Genomic DNA, 17,621 nt, shown 5'->3' on the forward strand with positions numbered 1-17,621 from the left:
ATGTTTCAGTTGGACACGATGTTGGTGATAGCCCCACTTGGTGTACTGTGTTCAATCTTGGATACTTTGCTGTAGGAAGATGTTACTATTATTGGAAGAGTTGAGAAATGACTTACAATAATGTTGCCAGTGTCTTCGTAATAGGGAGAGCTTGGACAACCTCAGATATTTTAATTTAGAGTTTATAAGATTGAGGTGGGATCTTATGAAGTATATAGGATCATGAGAGGCATGAATATGATAAATGCAAGTGGTGTCTTTCTCAGCGTCGTGTAATCAAGGACTAGCAGTTAGGTTAATGTTAGACGAGAAACAATACATGACGACTGAAATGCAAACTTTTTGCATATGGAATGAGCTGCCAGCGGAAGTGGTGGAGGCAGATACAGTGACAACGTTTAACAGGCAATGGAAAAATACATGAATCGGAAACACTTAGAGAGATATGCGTTAAGTGCAGGGAAATGGGATTGAGGTTGATGGACATTTTGTTCTGCATGGACGAGTTTGGGCTGAAGGGCCGGTCTGCATGTTTTAGGATTCTATGACTCTATGACTCGATGAATTGCAGTACCGTGAACTAATACTAAATCTGAAACATGATTTATTCAGAGGTAAGCATAGTACTTACGCTACATTCAGAGTATCAGTTACAGGCCTGGTAAATTAGTAACAGTGGATCAGGAATAAACTGTTTGATATTTCGCGTCCCATTCGTCCTTCACCGATATCACAACTGACCTCTCAGCTCCACAACGCTGTCTGGAGCTGATCATTATTGAGACCTTTACTGAACAGAACCGGATCAGCTCAACATTGAATATCCTGAAAGACTCGGAGAATCCACCATCTACTGGCAAAACAATTCCCAAACTCGAACAATTCTTTGGGGCAAATGAATTCTCTGAACATATTCTTAATAAAATGACGACGTGGGGATAGCTAGTAGAACTAAATTAGACTGCCAACACCCATTTTCGCAGTATACTCAAAATGAAAAATTCCATGACCCTCCAAAACTGCAAATACAGACAATCTTCCAGGGACGGCCCCTTGTAAATACTGATACACTTCCCTGGAATCCCCTGGAAATACCGACATACTCCCCAGAAACTCCCCCCCCCCCCCCCCCAATAAATACTGACACACTCACCGGAATGTCATTGTAAATATTGACATACCCCACGAGATGATGCCGTAAATACCGACACAATCCCCAGGAGCCAATCTTTAAATACCGACGCCCTCCATGTGACCTCCCCTGTGAATACTGACACACTCCACAGGACTCCCCGATAAATACAGACACACTCCGCAGGACAACCCGGTAAATACCGACTCGGTCCCCTGGACCCCTCTGTAAATACTGACACACTCACAGGAAACTCCCTGTAAATATTAACACAGATGCAGGGAATGTCTTGTACATACCAGCACACTCCCCAGTTCAAACAGTAAATTTCAAAGCACTCCGCAGGGTTCCTGAGCAATCGCACTCACTGAGACCCCAGAAAATATCAGCACCCTCATCATAAACCCATTGGAAATATCAACAAATTCCCTGTGGACCCCGTTCAAATGCTGATACACTCCCCGGGTCCCTGCTGTAAACACCAACACAATCCCCAAGATCCACCCCTTAAATACTGACGCACTCCATGTGAGCCCCCTGTAAATACTGATACACTCCCTGGGAAACCCTGCTAAATGCAGACACACTCCCCAGGACAGCCCAGTAAATACAGACACACAGCGCCAATTCCCATGATTTAACAGAGACACTCCATGGAACCCGACTGTCAATACAGACACTCCCCGAGAACAAAATAAAAATCGTCATACACCCCAGGACCCACCAACAAATATTGACACGGTCGCTTCCCCTCTCTTCTGTGCACACTCTCTCTCTCTTTCTGCACCCATACATGCTCTGCTTGTCTCTTTCTGCCCCATCCACTCACTGTACCCTCCTATTCTCTCCCTTTGTCACCCTCCCACCCGTTATCACTATCCCCCTCCATTCTCTCATTCTATCCTCCACTATCTCCCTCTCTACACCCCTCCCACTATCTCTCAACACCCCACTCTCTCTACACCAAACTCTCTCCATCCCCTCCCACTGTCTTTCTCACTTTACACCCCTCTTAGTCCCTGACTCTGCACCCCACTCCCTCCCTCTCTATACACCGTCCCGCTCTCTTGTCCTCTTCACGCTCTCTATTTAACCCCTCCCACACACTCTCTCTTGACCCTCTCACTTTCTATCTCTCCAGTACACTATGTCTCTCTCTTTCCCTCTTCGCCTCGCAGTCACTCTTGACACCCTATGTCTCCCTGTCCAGATCTCTTCCCTTTCTCTTCCCCTCCTCCCCTGCCTCTCTTTGTCTCTTGCCCTCCCACTCTCTTTCTACATCCTTACCTCTCTCTGCCCCTCTCTACTATCTGCCGACTATATTTCTCTCTTCCCTTCCCTCTCTGTCTCTACACCCTCCCACTCTCTCTCTTTCCCTTCCATCTCCCTCCCGATACCCCTTCCCACTCTCTTTCCCTACCACTCTTCCTCTCTCTTTCACTCTTCACCCTCACACTCTCTCTCTACCCCTCCCACGCTCTCAGTCTCCACACCGTCCGTGTCTCACCCTCTCTCTCTCTTTCTTTCAGCCCCACTCCCTATTGCTCTCTCTCGTTCTCTCTTCCCCAGCCCCCACTCTGGGTCTCTCTATACCACTCTTTCTCTCGTGACACTTCCACTGTGTCTACCACAACCCACTCTCTCTCCCCACCCATCGCTTTCTGCACACCCCCCACTTTCACACACTGTAACCACACACACTCTCTCGATCAACCTCTTTCACACTCTCTCTCCCTTTCCCCCTCTCTCTGCTACACACTGTCTCTCTACTACTCTCAAATTGCTCCCTAACCCTCTCCCAAGCTTCCGCTCTCTACCACCAATCTCTCTCGACCTGATTCCATTCTCTCTCCCTTTACTCCCTCATATTGCTTCTTTCTCTACACACCCTTGCCACTCACTCACTACCCCACTCCCTCTCTCTACCGTCCATCACACACTCTAGCACACTCCAACGCTCTCGCTCCCTAATCTCACTGTCTCACTTCCTCCACACTGTTTCTCTACCAGCACCCTCTGTATCTCTCTCTCTGGTGAACTCCCCTCTCCCAACCCCTTCCCAGTCTCTCTCATTCCCTCCCTCTCTCTTCCCTACAATGCGTCTCTCTCTCTAGCCCTCTCTAAATCTCTCACGCTACCTCCTACCACTCTCTCAAAATCTTCCATTCTCTCTCCATCTAACCCGCCGACTGCTTCTTTTTCGACCCACTCCAACTCCCTCTTCTCAACTCTCTCTACCAACCACACGCTCTCTCTCCGCTTCCCTCTCTCTCTCCAACCGCTCCTACTCTCTCTCGACCAGTTCCCGCAATCTTTCTCCCTTCCCCCACCCCCTTCTCTCCACTCCATTCCATCGCACTTTCTCTCTCTCGACTACCACACATTTTCACTCTCCAGCCCCTCTCACTCTCTCTATGCCACACTTTCTCTCTCTACCCTTCCCATTGTCTCTCAATCTCCTGAACGTCCTCCCACTCTCCATATCTCTACACCCCTTTCCCACTCACTACCCCTGTCTCCCTCTCTCTACCTTTCTGTAATCCTCCCACTCTTTCTCTCTGTACCCCTCCGATTCTCTTTCCTTTTAAACCCCAACTATCTCTCTAACCCCCTCCCGTCCTTACTCTCCCTCTAACACATTTCCTCACTTTCTCTACCGCGTTCCATTCTCTCCCTTTAATCTACTCCCACTTTCTTTCCCTCCTACAATCTCTCTCACTCTCCCACTCCATGTCTTTTTGTCTCTTTCCCCATTCTCTCAGACTTTCCCTCCAATTCTCTCTGTCTTCCCGCTCGCACTCACTTTCTCCCCTCCCCTCCGATCGTCTCTGTCTAACCCGTCCTCTATCTACCCCTCTCCCTCTCCCTGTCTACTCCATTCAAGTCTATGTCTCTCTCCATTCACACCCTCTCATTCTCTACCATTCTCCCACTCTGTCTCTCTAACATCCTCGCATCCTTTCACTCCCCTACCCACCACGGTCTCTTTCCCTAAACCCTCCCACTCTCTCACCGTATACCATTCTTTCTGTCCACGTCCCTCCCTCTCTCTCTTTACCGTTCTCCAACTCTGTACCCTCTCCTCCACTGCCTCTGTCTCTCTAAACATCCCACACTTTCTATATCTAGCCTCTCCCATTCTCTGTCCCCTTACTCCTTCCTACTACCTCTCACACTATCCACCACAACCTAACTCTCCACTGTGCCCGAATCTCTCTCTAACCCACTGCCACATTCTCTCTCCCTCTCCCACACTCTCATTCTAAACCATTCCCATTTTGTCTCTCTTACAGCTCCTAGTATCTCTCTCTCTTCGTCACTATCCTCTCTCTCTACTCTACTCCCTCCCACTTTCTCTCTCGACCCCAACTACTTTCATTCTCCACCCCTCCCACTCTCTCTCTAATCCCACTCTCTCTCTACCCCGCCACTCTGTTTCTACCCCCTTACATGCTCTCACTGTCTAACCCTCCCACTGTCGCTGTCTCTCTCAACCCCTCCCACTCTCTCTTTCTTCCTCTCACCCACTCTCTCTTCCCGTCTCCCACTCACTAACCCCTCCCTCTCTCTCTCACCCACTCTCTGTCTCTCTCGCTCCTTCATTTTACCTAACTCTCCAACCCTTTCTCTCTCTCCCACACCCATTCTCTCTTGTTGTCTAACACACTGTGTACTATCTCTACCTTTTCCCACTATCTCTATTTACCCCACTCTCAGTCTCTGACTCTGTCCCACAGTCTCTCCCTCATGCCCTCCTACCTCCCTTTATATCACATCTCACTATCTCTCTCTTTGACCCCACTCTCTCTCTTTCTCTCTCCCCTACACTGTCAGTTCCGCTCCCGCTCTCTGTCTTCCTCGCTCTCACTCTCTCTTCTCGCCTCCGATTCTCTCTCTCTCTCTCTCTCTACCCCTTCCTCTGTCCTCGCCTCCCATAATGTTTCTTTCTTTCCTCCCACTGCCATTCACACACACTCTGTATTCTCTCCCTCCCTCTCTCTCTACTCACATCGCACTACCTCTCTTTCCTTTTGCATCCCAATCTCTCTCTGTCTACCCTCGTGCTCTCTTTTCTCCCTTCCTAATTCCGCTCTCACTCTCCCACTCCCGCTCCCTCTCTTCTCCTCGCATTCTATCTTTTTATCTTCCCCTTCCAACTGTCTCACTGTCTACTCCATCATTCTCCCTAAATCTCGCACTTCCGTCCTCTCTGTCAACCCCTCCCAATCTGTCATCTCATACCACACACTCTCTCTTCCTGTCGTCCCCCCACTCAACCACACTCTCTCTATCCATTACCTCCATCTCTCTACTCCCATCCAACTATATCTCTCCCTTCACCCCTCAGTCTCTCTCTGCCAACACTGCGCATACCCTCCCTCTCAGCCCCCATCCCTCTCCCACTCTCTTGCCCCTCCCACTAACTCTCCCACTTTCCCTCTCTCTCTACCCCACTTGGTCTCGCTTTCTACCTCTTCCCACTCTCTCTCTACCCACTCTATCTGCCCAACATCTCGCTCACGCCATGCTCTCCTACTCTCTGTCTTTCTATACTCATCTATCTCTCTTTCCAGCCCCTCCCTCCCTATCTCTCTTCTTCCCTCCCTCTAACTCTCTTTCGCCGCTACCACTCTTGCTCTCTACCAACTACAACTGTCTCGCCCGGGTTGTCTCTTCTCCCTCCCACTTTTTCTGTCTCCATACTCTCTCTCTGCATCTCTCTCTACCCACCTCCCTCTCTCTTCCCATCACACTCTCTCTCCATCTTTCTCTCTATATCTCCTCCGTTTAACTCTCTCTCACACATTCCCACCCTCGCTCTCTATCACCTCCCACTCTCTCTGTCAAACACCTCCCACTCACTGTCTCCAGCAACCCGATCTGTTCTTACCACACTCTCTTTAGCCCAATCCCAAACTTTCGATTTTCCCCTTGGAGTTTCTCTCACAGCCACACTCCGTCCCACACTGTTTCTATCTCTCTCTACCCCGAACTCTGTCTCTCCCGCTCGCCCACTCTCTCTCTGCATCCCTCCCAATCTCTCAAAGCCCTCGCAATCTCTCTCTGTCTACCCGTGCCTGTTCTTTCCATCTAAACCCCTTCCACTCTCAATTACTACACCCCTCCCACTCGCGCTCCAAACTCCTCCCTCTCTCTTGCTACCCCACTCCGTCTCTTTTGCACACACCTACAATCACTCTAACCCGTTCCACTCTCTACCTTTGCCACAATCCCTTCCACTCTGCCTCTATCTCTCTACCCCTAACTATCTCTCTAAGCGTCTCCCAATCTCTCTCTACCCATGTCTAAAGGCACCACTCGTTTTGGCTCTCACCCCTCTCTCTCTCTCTCTCTCTCTGTCTCTCTCTCTCTCTGTCTTCAGCCCCCACTCCACTGTCTGCACATTCCCTCTCTATCTCTCACCCTTCCAATCTCTCTGTCGCACTCCCACTATCTCTCAAAACACTTCCCATTCCCATTCGACCACATAGTTTATCTCTACTACACTCCATATCGCTCAATATCTCGCTCTCTAACACCTCTCTCTCTCGAGCCCCACCCCATCTCGCTCTACCCCTTCCCACTATCTTTCGCTCTCTACCCTCCAACTGTCTCTCTTTCTTCACCATCCCGCTTTCTCTGTATCCCACTTCCTCGCTCTTTCTCTCCCCTAGAAACGATATCACTCTCTACTCCACTCCTGCTCTCACGTTCTCTCTCCACCGTCTCTCTTCCGATCCCACTCTTTATCTGTTTATCGAGCTCACATGCTGTCTCTTCTCCCCGACAACACTGTGTCGAAGAAACCGCCTCGCTCTCTCTCTCCCGCTTCCATCTCTCTCTTTGACTACCTCCACACTCAATCTCTCTCTACATCGAACCTTATCTCTCTCTCATATCCCACCCTCCCTCTCTCTCTACCCCCTCCCCTCCCATCTCTGCTTCTAACACCTCCAAAACGCTCTCTCCACTCCGCTTGCTCTCTTCCCCACACGCAGTCTCTCTCTCTCTACTCCGTCCCACTCTCTCTTACCCTCCTGCAGCTCTCTGTCCCATCTCACCTTTCTCTTCCGCATGCTCCTCTCGAGGATTACCCCCTTCCCCTCCCCCTCATCCCTCTCACTCCCTCCTCCATTGCCTCTTTGTCACTCACCCTCTGTCTCTACCCCTTTCCCTTTCGCTATCTATCCCCGTACAACTACCTTTCTTTTCCCGTCCCACTCTCTCTACCGACTCCATCACTCTTTCATTCTCTCTTCTCCCTCACACTATCTTTTTCTCTCTTCCCCTCCCACTTTCTCCCTCTTTATCTTCATCATCCCTCTTTCTCTGTACCACACTCCCTCTTTCTCTTTCTCTCCCCACAAACGATCTCTCTCTCTAGCCCACTCCTGCTCTCTCTTTCTCTCACCACCCGCGCTCTCTTCCGATCTCATCCTCAATCTGTCTATCGAGCTCACACGCTGTCTCTTCCCCCCTGTCCTTCCCTCTGCATCTCTCTTTTTACCCACCTCCCTCTCTCCCTACCCCGCCCACTCTCTCTTGCTCTCTTCCCACCCCCATTCTCTCCCCTCCCTCTCTTTCTACCGCTTCCCTCTCTCGCTCTGTCATTCCATCCTTCTCTCTCTCTGACGCCTCCCACTCTCTCTCTCAAACCTATCCCACTCACTGTCTCCACCATCCCCCTCTCTACCCCACTCTCTCCCTCTACCCCCTCGAGCAGTCTCTCCCCTCCCCTCTCTACAGCAATCCCACTGCCTCTACTCCCTTGCACTCTCTCTCTCTGCCGCAATGGCGCCCACTCTCTCTCTCTCTACCCCCGAACTCCCTCTCTACCTCTCTTCCACACTCTCTCTGCCGCTCTCCTAATCTCTGTCGACAATGCTCCAACACTCTCAACCGCTCTTCCAATCTCTCTGTCTACAGATACCCACGCTCTCGCCCTTGCATTCTCTCTCTGTCCGCCCCTTTCTACTCTCTCTCTTAACCCCTTCTGACTCTCTCTCTCTTCCACCTGCCACAGTTTCTCTCAAAACTATCTCACTCACTCTCTCCATCCTTCCCCTCCCTATCCCACTCTCTGTCTCTGTCTCTCGCTAACTCCTCGCGTCGTCTCTCCCCTATACAAAACTATCAAATCCATTCTCTATCTCTGCCACAATCCCGCTCTCTCCCCTATACTCTTACTTACCATCTTTACCTCTCTGCCACACTCGCTCCAACCCTTTCTCTCTCTCTCCTACCGAACTCTCTCTGCACCACGCTCCCACTCTCTCTCTCTACAACCCTCCCTCTGTCTTTCTCTATCACCCTCGCATTTTCTCTCTGTTTACTCTCACACACACTTTCTCTAAACCCCTCCCAGTCTCATTCTCCCTACCCCCTCCCACTCACTCTCTCCACTCTCCTCCTGACTACCTCCCCACTCTCTCTCACTACCCCACTCCCACACTCTCTACCACCTTCCAATCTCTCTCTCTCTGCCACACTCCCTCCCAATCTGTCTCTCTCGCTCTAACCCTGAATTCTGTCTACCTCTCTCCCAGTCTTTGTCCCTCGCCCTCTCCCACTCTCTCCCTCTATCCATCTCCACTCTAAAACCTCCCACTGTTTCTCGGTCTACCCCCTCCGACTGTCTCTCTGTACATCCGCCCCACTCCTTCTCTGTCCACACCGTCCCACTCTGCCTCTCTTATCGTCCCACTCTTTTCATCACCTTCCAACACTCTGTCTTAACCACACTCATTATCTTTCTACCCCCTACCACTATCTCTCTCCACTCCACTCTCTCTTTCTCTTTTCCACTCCCACTCACTCCCTCACAATCCGCCCACTCTCTCCATTGAACTCCCTCTCTCTTTCTCTGTTCTCCTTCCCATTCTCTCTCTACTCTCTCCTTCTGTCTCGACCCCTTCTCATTCTTTCCCTGCCTCTTTCTTTCTTACTCCTCCCAATCTCATCTACCCCCTGCCTCTCTGTCTCCCCTTCCCACTTTTTCTCTCCTCTCATCCGACTCTATCACTCTAACTGCCTCTCTCTGAAATCTCTCTCTCTCTCTCCCTCTCTCTCTCTCTCTCTCTATATATATATATATATATATATATTTACCCCACTCCCTTGCTCTCTCTCTCTATCCTTATTCCGCTCTCTGTTCTCCCTCCCATCTCTGTACCTCTCCCTATCGATCCTTCTCTCATGCGACCCCCTTTCTCCTCCCTCCAACTCTCTGTATTCCACTCTAACCGCACTACCACACTTCAGCTCTCTGTCGCTTTCTCACTTCTCCCACTCTCTCTCTTCTCCTTACACTCTCCCCTTCCACTGTGTTTGCACTAATTCTCTCTTCCCCACACTGTCTCTCTCTCCGTTCCCAATTTAGATTAGATTAGATTAGATTACATTACAGTGTGGAAACAGGCCCTTCGGCCCAACAAGTCCACACCGACCCGCCGAAGCGAAGCCCACCCATACCCCTACATTTATTTCTCTCTTCCCCTACCACACAGTCACTGTCTCTCTCTCTCCAACGTCCCACTCTCTCCACCCTCCTTAAGCTCACTCTCCCACATCCTCCATTCTCTACCCCCTCCTTATATCTCTGTTTACCCCACACCCCTCACCCCCTCATCCCTCCATCTTCCTACACCCCTCCCACTTTCTCTGTCGCACACCCGATGTCTCCACCCCACTCCCTTTCTCTATCTTCCCCCTCCGACAATCTTTCTGTTCCCCTCTCACTCTCTCTGCCGACACCATCACTCTCTTTCATTCTCTCTTCTCCCTCCCACTGTCGCCAATCATTCCCTCTGCATCTCTCTCTACCCACCTACCTCTCTCTCCACCCCACCTACTCTCTCTCTTTCTCTCTTTCACCTCCCACTCTCTCTTCCCTCCCTCTCTCACCTCGTCCCACTCTTTCTCTGCCCCTCCCACTCTATCTGCCAACCACTTTCTCACGATTGCCCCTCCTACTCTCTCTTTCTATCATCATTCTTCTCTCTCTCCACCCTGCCCTCTCTCTCTACTCCCCCACTATCTCTCTTCCTCCGCTCCCACTGTCGCTCTCGACCAACTCCAACTGTCTTTCCCTCGTTGTCTTTCACCCTCTCACTTTTTCCGTCTCCATTCTCTCCCTCTGCATCTTTCTCTACTCACCTCCCTCTCTCTTCCCCTCACGCTCTCTCCATCCCTCTCTACCTCCTCCCATTAACTCTCTCTCATTCCCTGCCCTCTCTCTACCACCTCCAACTCTCTCTGTCAACACCTCCCACTTACTGTCTCCAGCAACCCACTCTCTAACTAACCCACTCTCTCTCTCTCTATCCCAATCCCACACTCTCTCTCTTACCCTTGGAGATTCTCTCTCTGCCACGCTCCCTCCTACTCTGTCTCTCTCTCTTCCCCGGACGCTATCTTTACCGCTCTCCCACTCTCTCTCTCACGCTCTCCCAATCTCTCTAACCACTCGCAATCTCTTGCTGTCTACCCGCACCTATTCTCTCCTTCAAAACCTCTTCCATTCTCTCTCCATGCCCCTCCTACTCGCGCTCTCCAAACGCCTCCCTCTCTCTTGCTACCTCATTCCGTCTCTCTACCACACGTCTACACTCTCTCTACTCCGTTGCACTCTCCACCTTTTCCACATTCTCTCCCACTCTGCCTCTATCTCTCGACCCCGAATTGTATCTTGAAGCGTCTCCCAATCTCTCTCTACCCATCTCTAAAGCTGCCATTCTGTGTGACTCGCACCCCTCCCAGGGTTTCTCTCTCTCTCTCCATCCCTCCCATTCCTCTGTCTGCACAATTGCCCTCTTTCAATCACCCTCCCGATCTCTCTGTTACACTCCCACTCTCTCTCTAAAGCCTTCCCATTCACTTTCGACCCCATAGTCTATCTCTACTACACTCCATATCTCTCTATTTCGCACTCTGTCTAACCCCGCTCTCTCTCCCTCGAACCCATCCTCCCTCTCTCTCTATCCCCTCCCAGTATCCTTCTCCCTCTCCCCTTCCCACTCTCTCCCTGTCTTTCTTCACCATCCCTCTTTCTATGTACCGCACTCCTTCTCTCTCTTTCGCTCCCCCACAAACGATCTCTCTCTCTCTAACCCACTCCTGCTTACTCTCTTTCTCTCTCCACCCCTCTCTCTCTTCTGATCCCACTCTCTATCTGTCTACCGAGCTCACACGATGACTCTTCTCCCCAACAACACAGTCGTGGAAACCGCCTTGCTCTCTCTTTCTTCCCTTCCATCTCTCTCTTTGACTGCTTTCCCCACTCAATCTCTCTCGACATCGAATCTTATCACTCTCTCTCTTAACCTTCCCTCCCTCTGTCTCTCTACCCCCTCCCACCCTCTCCTTCTAACCCCTCCCACACTCTGTCTCTCCGCTCCCCTTCCTCTCTTGCCCACACGAAGTCTCTCTCTCTCTCTACTCTGTCCCACTCTCTACTCTACGGCTGCTCTCTAATCCACCTCCCCTTTCTCTACCCCTCCCCCTCTCAGTTTACCCCACTCCCCCATCCCTCTCTCTCCCTAATTCCCTCCCTCTGCCTCACACATCATTTGTCTCCACCCCTTTCCCTTTGTCTATCTACACCCCTGACTATCTTTCTGTTCCCGTCCCACTCTCTCAACCGACTTCATCTCTCTTTCATTCTCTCTTATCCCTCCCATTCTTTCTCCCCTCCGTCTCTCTCTCCATCCTCCCTCTATCTCTCACTGTCATTCCCTTCTTCTCTCTCTCTGACGCCTCCCACTCTCTCAAACCTATCCCACTCATTGTCTCCATACACCCCCTCTCTACCCCACTCTCTATCTAACCCCTCGCGTATTCACTCCACTTCCCTCTCTATCTACACAACTTTCCCTCTCTGCACCAATCCCACTTTCTCTACTCCCTTGCAGTCTCCCTCTCTGCCACATTCCCTACCACACACACTCTCTCTCTCTACCCCGACCTCCATCTCTACCTCTCTATTCCACATACTCTCTATCGCTCTCCAAATCTCTGTCTACACCGCTCACACACTGTCTATCTTTCTCCCAATCTCTCTCTCTACACACACACATAAGCTCTCTTCCTTGCATTCTGTCTCTGTCCAACCCCTCCCACTCTCTCTCTAAACCCCTTCCGACTCTCTCTCTCTTGCACCTGCCACTGTCGCTCTTAAAAGTACCTCACTCATTCTCTCCACCCTTCCCCTCTGTCTCTATCCCACTCCCTCTGTCTCTCCCGCTGTCCCTCGCGTGTCTCTCCCCTACCCAATTCTATCGAACTCTTTCACCGTCTCTATCACAATCCCGCTCTCATTCTCCCTATCCTCTTACACTCTACTTCTCTACCACACTACCTCCCACTCTTTCTCTCTCTCTACTCCCGAACTCTGTCTTCACCACTCTCCCAAACTCTCTCTCTACTCCCCTCGCTCTGTCTCTCTACCTCCCTCACATTTTCTCTGTCTGCCCCCTCACACTCTCTCTCTAAACCCCTCCCAGTCTCACTCTCACTTCCCCCTCCCACTGACTGTCTCCACCTTCCCATTGCTGAAAATCACACGCTCCCTCACTTCCACACTCCCACTCTCTCTCTACCACCTTCCTCTCACTCTAGCACCTTCCACTCTCTCTGTCACACTCCCTCCCAATCTATCTCTCTCTAACCCTGAAGTCAACGGACTTCTATCCCAATCTCTCTCTCTCTCCCTCTCCCACTCTCTCCGTCCACACCTCTCCACTCTCCAACCTCCCAAACCTTCTATGTCTACCCATCTCACCGACTCGCTGCACATCCATCTCACTCCTTATCTCTCTACACCCTCCTACTCTGTCTTACCGTCCCATTCTTTCTATCACCTTCCAACTCTCTCTCACTTCCAGTCTGTTCCTACCCCATGCCACCTACCTATCTCCACTCCACTGCCTCCCTCTCTTTCTCTTGTCCACTCGCACTCACTCCCTCACAATCCACCCACTCTCTCTGGCGAAATCCCTTTCTCTTTCTTTCTTCTCCCTCCCATTCTCTCTTCTCCCTCCATTTCTTTCCACCCCTTCTCATTCTCTTTTTCACTTCCTCTCGCTTTCTTACTTCTCCTAATCTCTCTGTCTTCCCCCTCTCTCACTCCTCCATCTCTCAGTTTCTAACTACTCCTCCTACTATCTTTCTCCTCCCATCTGACTGTGTCCCTCCAAATGTCTCTCTGCAACCCCCCTCTCTCTCTCTCTATCTATCTATATGTATACCTAACCCACTCCCCCTCTCTCTCTAACCCCTACCACTCTCCCTCACTCTTTGTTCCCTCCCACTCTCTATCCTTCTCTCATGCGACCCCATTTCTACCAACTCCAACTCTCTGTGTTCCCCTCTCATACTCTCCGACTGATGTGTTTGCACTCACTCTCTCGACACCCCCACACTCTCTCTAACCCCACTGTCTCTCTATCCCCTCACTCCCTCTCGCTACTCCCCTCCCAGGATCTATCTCTCTCCTCCTCTCTCACTCTCTCTCTTTCTTTCCCGTACCACTCGCTCTCTACTCCACATCCTCTCACTGTCTTTCTTTCTAACCCACTCCTCTCTCTCTTTCTCTCCATCCACTCCCTCTGTTTCTCTCTTTCCTGAACGACCTCTCCCTCTATCGCATTTCCGCTCTCTCTTTTTCTCTCGATCCACCACTTGCTCTCTCTTCCCTTCCCACTCTCTCTGTCAACCGATCTCGCTCTCCCTCTCTTCTCCCTCCAACACTGTGTCTCTATAACCCCTCCCCTTCTCTCTTTCTCCAGCTCAGTTTATCCCTCTACCCCGAATCCAGTCCCTCTATGTAGACCCTCCTTCCGTCTGTCTCGCAACAACCTCCCATTCTAGCTCTGTCCCACTCAATCTCTCTCTCTAACTCCTGCCACTGTCTTTCTCCGTTCCCTTTTCTTTCTTCTCCACTCTCACTCTATCTCTCTACATCCTCGTCCCACTCTATCTCTCCACCCCACTCCCTCTCTCTATCTAGCCCCTCCGTCTAACTCTTTATCTTCCCCTCCCACACTCTCTCTATCCACGCCATCTCTCTCCTTCGTTCTCTTTATCCCCCAACTCTAGCTGTCTCTGTTGACTCCCTCTGCATCTCTCTCTACCCAGATCCCTCTCTCTCTCTTCGGCTCCCACTGTTTCTCTATATATCTCAACTCCCTCCCACTCTCTTCCTCGCTCACCCCTCTCTCTCTTTCTAAACCCGTGCGACTCTCTCTACCATTTCTAATCCTCTATCTCTAAAACCTCTCCCAATCACTCTCTCCACCCCCCACCGCACTGTCTCTCTCTCTACCCCGTACAGTCTCTCCACCGTGTCTCTCTATCTATCCCACTCTCCCTCTCTATTCCAATCCCACTTTCTCACTCTACCCCCTGGCACTTCTCTCTGCCACACTCCCTCCCACTCTCTCTCGCTCTCTCCCTCCCACTGTCTCTTTCTACCTCTCTCCCACTCTCTCTTTATTCCTCTCCAGCTCTCTCTACATCCATCCCTCTCTCTCTCTAACCCCTTGCTTTCTCTCCCTACCTCCCCTCTCTCTCTAAATCCCTTCAACTTCAACTCTCTCTATCTACCCCTCCCACTCACTCTCTCCACCCTCCTCCGCTCCATCTACCCCACTCTCTCTCGCTACCACACTCCCACTCTCTCTATCCTCTTCAGATCTCCGACTTCCTCATTCCCTCCTACTTTGCCTCTCTCTCTCTCTCGAGCCCCGAACTCTATCTCTACTTCTCTCTCACACTCTCTCTGTCAACCAAGCTAGCACCCTCTCTCATTCCCCTCGAACATCATGTCTCTCGAACGCCCTCCCACTCTCTGTTCCCCTCCTCTGCCTCTTTCTCCGTCACCCTCCCATTCAAACTCTCTCTACCCTGTCTCTCTCTCTTGCCCTTACTTATCTCTATCTCTTGACCCACTCCCACTCTCTGTCTGTCCCACACCCACGCCCTCTCAGCCCTCCCACACTGTCTTTCTTATCCCTGAAATTCTCTCCGCTCCCCATTTATTTTTTGCCCACTCCCACTCTCTCTTTACCCTCCACTCTCCCTACCCTCCTCCCACTCCCTCCCACCTCCACCCTCTCTCTACCATCTCCCACTACCTCTCTCCTGCATTCCTCCTCTTCCCATCATTCCTCTCTCTCCCTACCCCCCATACTTTGAAATTTCCACTGTCTCCACTACAATTATTCTCTTTTCTCTCCCCTCCGACTATGTATCACTCTTCCCCCAACTCTCTCTACCCACTCCAAAACCCTCCCTCGTTGTCTCTTCTCCCCCCACTCTGTCTCCAACCCCTCCGTCTACATCTCACTCTACCCAACGCCAACCCTCTCTCCCCCTCCTCCCTCTCTAACTCCTCCCACCATCTCTCTGTCAGCCCCTCCCTCAATCAACCTCCTCCCACTCTCTTTCAATCCCCTCCCCTCTCTCTACCCCCGCACACTCTGTCCCCTGCTCCCTCTGTATCTACATCACTCTCGCTCTCTACCCCAGTCCCACTCTTTCTCTATATCCTTGCACTCTCTCTCTGCCACACTCCCTCCAACACTGTCTCTCACTGGCACTGAACTCTCTCTCTCTACCTCTCTCCATTCTCTCCACACCCTTCCCAAAATCTCTGTCTACCCCCTTGCATTCTTCTATTTTTCTACGCTCCTCCTACTTTCTCTCTCTCTATACCTCTTCCACTCTCTCGCACATCCTCACACTCACTGTCTCCACCATCCCACTCTTTACCTACCCCGCTCCCAATCTCTCCACACCCTTCCAATTTTTTCTCTGCCACACTCTCACTCTGTCCGTATCTCTATCTTTCTACCGCCAACTCACTTTACCTCTCTGCAACTCATTTTCTCTACTTCTCCCGCTCTCACTCTCTACCCTTCTTCACTGTCTCACCACCCATTGTTTCTCTCTCTGCGCTCTCTCACTGAGTCTCTCTCTCTACTCCCCTGCCTCTCCCCCTCTCTCGAACTATATCCCACTCTATCTCTCACCCTCCCTCTATCTCTGACACACTTGCACTCTCTCAATAACACGCTCCCATTCTCTTTCTACCAACTAACATTATCTCACTCTCTCCACTCCACTCCCTCCCTCTCTTTTTCTTTCTTCCATTCCCACTTATTCCCTCTCAACCCAAGCAGTTTCTCTCGTGCACTCGCTGTCTCTCTGTCTCTTCCCCTCGAACCCTTGCTCTTCTGCCTTCCACTCTCTCTCTAACCTCCTCCCTCCCTCTCTGTTCCCCCACACACTCTCTCACTCTATTCCTCTCTCACTCTCTCGCTCTATTCCCCTTCCGACTGTCGATTTCCCCCTCCCACTCTCGCTCTTCCTCCTCTCACTAACGCTGTACCCCTTTCATTGTCTCTCTCTCACTCCGCCACACTTTAACTATTTACACACCCCACTCTCCCTCGCTCTCTACCTCACTCCCACTCTCTCTCTCTAACCTCATTCTGTACCCCACTCCCACCCTTTCTTCAATCCCACTCGCTCTATGATCCCTACTGTCTCTACCTGCTTCCAATATCTTGCTCTATCCCATGCTCTCTCTTTCACCCTACACCACTTCATCTCTCTCTCCTTCCCTCTTCCCCAATGCCTCTCTTCCACACATTCTTTCTCATTTCATTCCCCCTCTATCTCTCCCTCTCTCCTGTCCCCACTCATTCCCTTCCCCTTCTTATCTCTTTCTCTGTCCACCCCGCTTGCACTCTCTCCCTCTTCCCATCTCCTACACTCTCTCCCTCCTCTCCCACACTTTCTCTCCCCCCTCCCCCAATTTCTCCCCCTCCCTCGCTCTCTGGCTCTAATCCCCTCGCACTACCTTTCTCTCTCATCTTCGAAACCCTCTCCAGCCTCCTGCCCCTCTCTGTAGCCCACTCCCTCACTCTTTTTCTCTCTCTCTCCCCTACTGCAGCCTCTCTCTAGCCCACTCACTCCCTCTCTTTCTCTCTCTCTACCAATTTCCCACTCTGTCTTTTTCTCTATTGCTTTCTGTCTTTCTCTCTACTCTCATCCTCTCTCTGTCCACCCACTCACTCCCTTTCTCTCTCCTCTCGTCCCACGATGTCTCCCTTTCTGTCTCTTCCCTCTCCCCTCTTTCCCTCCTTCCCTTTCTCTCTCTTTTTCCTTCCCCCCTCTATCCCTTCCCCAATCCCTCTCTCGCTCTCTTACACTCCCACTGTCTGTCTTGGATTCCCCTGTCTCTCTTCCACACTTGATCTCTCTCTATACACGCCTCCCACTTTCTATGCCCTCCGACTCACTCTACCCCTTCCAATCTGTTTCACCTACACCTCTATTTCTTTACTCCCCTCCCACTCCCTTACCCCCTCCTCTGCTCTCTACCCTACGACGTTTCTCTCTACGCCCCTCCCAAACTCTCCCTTTCCTCCACGCCCTTCTCATCTCACTCTGCCCCTTTCCGACTCTGTCTCTACCTTCCTCCCAT

Source organism: Chiloscyllium plagiosum, unplaced genomic scaffold (genome assembly GCF_037043375.1).
Source record: "Chiloscyllium plagiosum isolate Xiang-an unplaced genomic scaffold, Cpla_swu_hap1 HiC_scaffold_41, whole genome shotgun sequence".
Lineage (NCBI taxonomy): Eukaryota > Metazoa > Chordata > Chondrichthyes > Orectolobiformes > Hemiscylliidae > Chiloscyllium > Chiloscyllium plagiosum.